At 37.9% G+C, this 6,412-nt stretch overlaps 1 pseudogene; it reads right to left on the reverse strand.

Annotated features, from left to right (window-relative positions):
- Positions 1 to 1,939: 1,939 nt before the first annotated feature.
- Positions 1,940 to 2,531, reverse strand: LOC122745701 (annotated as a pseudogene).
- Positions 2,532 to 6,412: the final 3,881 nt, after the last annotated feature.

Here is a 6,412-nt window from a genome sequence, read left to right on the forward strand (position 1 = left end):
TTTTGTTTTGTTTTTTGGTTTTTGTTTTAACCACAAGTTTTTATTGATGAATGGAAGAATACAATTTTAATGGAACTGTAAGGCACAACCGTGGATTAAAACCGTTTAGTATACAGCCAAAAGGGGGGGGGATGCATTTTTTTTCCTTTAAGAACCTTAAATATGCAAGTCATGAAGCCACTAAAGTAGCTCTCTAACAGATCACATCAGACAATTCTTCCCTTTTATACAATTCCTATATTACATCATCTGAGAAGTGATCTAGGTTCATTCCCTCATGAGAAAGTCACTGGCACTTTACATCTACAGTGCCCCACCTGACCACCTTCATACCCCACCCCACTTTTTCAGCTGGCATTCTGATTCAGGACAGGTCAGCAAGCTACCTTCCCTAAAGAATCCCATGTACATCTTGATCAGTCTTCTGATGCAAATAAGCAAGCAAGGAGCCAGGAAAAAGCCAGTCCAGGGCAGATACAGAAATTAAGCAACTCATAGAACAGTTAGCAAGGCACCACCTGATTCAGGGAAATCACAATTAAGCTGACTTTGGCAGGGAAGTTGCTCTGGCTTTTTTCACAGGCCTATAAACCCACCTCGGAATGTGTAATCAGTGTCAGACCCCTTGTTTCTGAAGAATCAGGTGCAGTATATATGAGGGACTAGGAAACTAGTTAACCAGGAGGCTAACTTTGCAATACATTCATCTCTTTGGACCTGTAACATGAGCTGGCTTTGAATCCCAGCATAATCATTTGAAAATGTCAATTTTTAAGAGAATTTGTGTGTAGAACTTCAAGATACTCAGGACAATCTTTAAATCACTTGGTCTGGGATAAGTTAGGCACTTCCTTAACACTAGTTTGTCTACTTGGACACTCAAAGTATAAGATACTTTAGTGTTGTGATATCAAAGTATAAACCATGCTATAGGTGTCAATACCAAGGATCTCAGAGGAAACAAAGCCTGCCTCCCTTTCCAAGGAGCCATGAGAAATCTCACATACATATTGCCATAGATGCCATCCTGATAATACCTGCCCAGAAGTCTAGTGTGCTTCCAGGTGGCTGGCTAGTTTCTGAAGGGTAAATACTGTACCAATGAGTAATAATGCAGGTCAGAGACCAGAGGTGAGGTGCCCTAAGTAAGGACACCCAGAGGGCTTGACCCTCCACTTCTCACCTTGGCCACTCACTTTCAGGAAGGATGTCTCCATCCTGCCATCTTTCAACTACAACACAGAGTGTAAAATGCCCAAGAATATTCCTATTCTTCAAAGAAGAGTGGTAGATACGGAAAAGCTCCTGGGGAGGCAATGTCCTAGAGTGCCATTTAAGAGTGGAAGGTGGTAAAAAACCATTAAGCCACCTCACCAAGCTTATAAGCCCTGACAAATAAGAGATGTGAGAATGTGATAGGAATACTTGAGGGAAGGAAGGACAAAGGAGGGTGAGGCTCAAAAAGGAACACAGAGACTAAAGGACTGGCTGTGCAGTTACACATGTGCAGGTGGAGACATTTAGGTATGCTAAAACCTGACTAGAACATATGTATGGCTCCAGTCTCCATTGGGGGAGGGACTTTGCTGGCCCTTTGGGGATGGGAGATGGAGGATGGGTGGGGGTGCTTCCCTCACTCCCTCGGACTGATGGATTTATAGCTGACAGAAGCACAAAAAGGAAAGGAAATATTGATAAATGGAGAACTGTGGAGGGAGAAACCGAAGAGAGTGGGAGAGCCTAGGTGTACCATTCATTCCTTAGTGCCCTGCTTCTAACACCAAGGTTGTCAGGTGTATGCCGGCACAAAGAGGGCAGGATTTGTCATGCAACAGCAGCAGCACTTGGGGAGAGAAGGGGTTCTGAAGGGAGAGGGAGGAAAAACTCAAGTTCTGCTTGTCAAGTACAAGACAGCCAGGAACAATTTGGTCCCAATCTATTAGTGAAGAAACCAGATGTTCATCTTTTGCTCTACATCCAAGGTTTTGCTCCAAAACCTTGACAAACTCTGTAAAGGATATGGCACTGTCCCCATCCTGGTCAACCTCTTGGGTTGTCCTATCTGCAATGCTGCCCAGCTGCTTATCTGAAATATTCACTACAACCATCGTGTGTAGTACCTGTAACAATTCATCTCAGGAAATCTTGTCATCTTTATCCAAGTCATATAATTGAAAAGCAAAGTGTATTTTATTGTTCTGGCTGTTGAGTGGTTCTGGTTCATTCACATCTTTGCTTTTCTCATTATCTTCGATTGGTTGGAAGTAAGGCAGAGGTCTCATGAATCCATGAAAGTTTACCTGGTCCCCTCCCTCAGGGAAGAAGGCGTTGATGATCCGATCCCTCAGGGGGTTGATGGCAAGCTCTGGAATCTGCTGGAAGTCTTCAGGGCTGAGAATACCATTTTCCCCTTTGTCCAGGCTGTTGCACCAGCTGTAGAGATGGGTGATTTGACTGTGGGAAAAGCCAGTCTCTTTTTTTATTTCCTCGAGTTCTTCATCCCGCAATAAGGTGGAGGCCCGAGAACCCATCGACAAGAGGGACAAGTTCCTCCCGAAGCGGAGGCAGCATCAGCAGCAGTAGGGAAGGGGTTGCTTCTGACTTCTGATGTATTAGTGAGATGACCCTAGGTATATCACAACCTGTCAATAGTAAAGTTACAGACAAAAGAGCAATTTAGGTAGTTCCTCATCTGCAAAAAGATTATGAGTCGAGAATGTCCTTGTTCCCCCCCACAATATCAATATAAACAGATAGATAGGTGTTCAGGTTATGCTAATTTAGTATTTTTGGACAGCAAGAGAAATTTGCATTTTTTTACAAGGGTAAATTGAAGATTTCAGAGAAGTAAAGACAAAAAGTCTCTAGACAAAATGTATTAGGGTAATATTGCACCTTTTGATCTTTATCCATTGCTAAAAAAAACTATGCTTTCATTCATTCATTCATTCATTCATGCATTCATTTATTCATTCATTCAACTTGTTTGTTCATTCATCCATCCATCCATCCATTTGTTTATCTATTTATGTTTATCTATCATATTTCTATCTACCTATGCATTTATTCATTAACTTATTTAGTTATTTGTTCATTCATGCATTCATTTATTTGTTTGTTTTTCTGGTTGTTTGCTTGCTTATTTATTTATTCTTGTGGCTGCATTTGAATCTATGACTTGCAAGATGAAAAATGAATAATTCTAGCTTGTGGGAGTAGATGCTTTTTTAAGCTAAATATCTCCAGGTCCCTCAATTTATTCTCATATAATAGGCCCTTTATCATCCTGGTTGGACTCCTTTTTATAATCCAAGTATTAATTTCCTTCTTAAACCATGATATCCAGAGATGAATACTATATTAATCATTCATTCATTCATATATTTGTTTACTTATTTATTTACAAATAAGGTTTGAAAAGGGAAAAGTATAGTTGTACTCTCACCTCCCTCACTTAAAGGCAGTTGGATGGCACTGTGAATAGAGTACTGGGCCTAATAATTTCAAATCTGGCCTTAGACAAATAGTAGCTGAGTGACACTGCATGAGTCACTTAAACCTGTTTGGCTCAATTTATTCTTCTGTAAAATGAGCTGGAAAAGGAAGTAGCAAACTACTACTATAGCTTTGCCAAGAAAACCCCAAATGGGATCATGAAGGGTTGGACATGACTGAATAACAATAATAACACCTCCCTATTGCCGAAAACTATAGCCCTCTTAATGCAGCCAAAGGTCCCATTAGCTGCCAACTCAAACTGGTAGATGTAGTAAAAATTATTTGTGGTAAAGATTACTATCTAAAGTTTTAGCTGAATCATTTGGAAGAGGCCACACCTGATCCATCCTGAGATTGCACATGCTACTGAGCAGCTTTTGAAGGACCTCCCCTTTTGGGGGAGGAAAATGCCAGACCTCTCCTTTTTGGTGTAGGAAAAACTACTGAATGAGACTGGAAGGGAGGGAACTTCTTGTAGAATGGGCAAGTTCAAAAATTTGTGCTCTTTTTGGCCTGGAGAATCAGTGTGGTGGCAGTCCTGGACCTGGTGGAGGCACATGTTTACGTACTGGGGTTTGGTGAGATTTAATTAAGGAAAATCCTAAATCCTTTTAACTAGCTTAATTAGGAACACTCAGGATTGCATAGGCTAAGCTTGGAGTTAAGACTATCTATCTGTATTTCTATATCCTTATTTCCTTAATTGGTTTCACATTTGTGATTTAATTAATTCCCAAGTAATAAAACCTGATCCTTTATGAACTATAGTTCAGAGGCTCCTTTTCTTATTGGCCTGGAAGGAATATATAAAAAGGAAAGTTCAAAGGGGAACTTAAACCTAAAAGAGTCCCTCATATTTCTGGGACCCCAATAGTAAGGCGTGTCACCCTAATAACACTCCATATATAAAATTTTGGCCCTTACATAGAATATATTGACCTTGTAGTAACTAAAAAAAACATTTTTTCATTAATTTACTATCTATACATACATTACATCCCCATTTTATGTTTGTGAATTTTATCTTTTAAGTATTAGTTTAGGATTTTATTATTATCTTTGTTGAATTCTTTTTTTTTGTTTGTTTGTTTTAGATTCAGCTTAATGTTCTGGTCTCTCAATCTATTTGGATTCATGACTGTCATGTACTATTACTGAAAATTTTCCTGACATTTTGTCATCTGTATGTTTGATAAGTATGTCATATATGCCTTTATCCAAGTCATTTATAAAAAAAATATAAAACAGCATAGTTCCAAGCACAGATCCTTGGGATCCTTGGGTTTTGGCCAATAAAATACTTCTTAAATATAACTATACAATCAATTATGAAGCTATACAATTATTTTATTGTCTGATTCATATCTTTCTATCTTCTCCATAAGAATAACATGTGGTACTTTATCAAAAGCTCTGCAAAAATATAAGTATGCTATGTCTATGGCATTAGTGTCTTATCCTTGTCTAGTAATCCTTTCAAAAAAGGAATAAAAGTTAGTCTGGTACAACTTTTTCTTCAAGAACACATGCCAGTTCTTTATAATCATGGATTACCTTTCTAGATGTTCATCAATGGCTCTTTAATGATTTTCTCAGGAATATATTTCAAACTCAGTGGCTTATAGTTTGTTACTTTTTTAAAAATTGTGTCTGTATTACTGTTCTTAGCTCTTGTGAAACCTTTCCTGTTTGCTATAATATTTTATTTATTTATTTTTAATTTTATTCATTTGTTTATTTATCCTTTTTTTTTCTTGTGGGGCAATAAGTTTTAAGTGACTTGCCCCAGGTCACACAGCTAGTAAGTATAAAGTGTTTGAGGCCAGATTTGAACTCAGGTTCTCCTGAATCCAGGGCTGGTGCTTTATCTACTGTGCCACCTAGCTGCCCCTTATTATAATCTTTTAAATATCACTGACAGTAGTTCAATGGATACTTCTTCTGTTCCTTCTCTCTCAAATATAGTTCTTTCATAATGTAAGTCATCTGCACCAGGTGGCTTGATTTCATTAAAGCACAGATCAAATATCCCTACCTGAAAATTCCCAAATTCTTGATAACTTGGGCAGGAACTGAGATTCAAGGATACTCTTTTTCTGAGGTGGATATATCTGGATTGTCTTAAAGTTACCTATAAAAGCTGACCTTTAGTGATCAGCCAGTCAAAGTGTAGCTACCTTGACATACTTATAATAAAATCCTTTTAAATTTTCTTTGTACTAAATTTTCCTTCATTAATCAGGGTGAAAGCCCAAATGAAGACTTTTCCTTTCTACACTTTGTTTGCCTTACATAAGAAGCCAGAAGAAGCATCTCAACTTCCCTTGCCTCCTAAATCCTCCTCCTGAATTAGTCTAATTGTGAATCTTTAAAGAAAATTTAATCTGTATCCTGATTTATTATACCTATTGTTTAATAAATTTGCTTCCTAATAAATGTGTGAAATCATGAGTCTGTTTAACTAAGTTTGTTCAACTTTTATAATACTTCTTAAAGTATGGGATTATGGATCTATCTTCTCTTTAATTTTATGGCCTAACAAGAATGAACTAGATTGAAATATGTAAAAGAATTCTAATTAACTTTTTCCTAGAAGGAAGCTTGTGAGAATCCACATGACAGGGTTTTCTCTGAGGCCTGAACTTATGTTTGAGCATAATATTAAAACTTAGGTTTTTGCCTCCATTATTTTTGCATTGTGGTAAATACATATCCAGAAGCAGTTACCCATCACATGAACTCAAAGAGGAGATATTTTTCCCATAACAAAGAAGTTACATTTTATAGAACAATAACTACATGAAAAGAAGATCAAAGAATGGGGAATGTAGCTCCATAGAAAATGGCTGGGAGGGGCAGCTAGGTGGCACAGTGGATAAAACACTGGCCCTGGATTCAGGAGTACCTGAGTTCA

Source organism: Dromiciops gliroides, chromosome 3, assembly GCF_019393635.1.
Source record: "Dromiciops gliroides isolate mDroGli1 chromosome 3, mDroGli1.pri, whole genome shotgun sequence".
Taxonomy (NCBI): domain Eukaryota; kingdom Metazoa; phylum Chordata; class Mammalia; order Microbiotheria; family Microbiotheriidae; genus Dromiciops; species Dromiciops gliroides.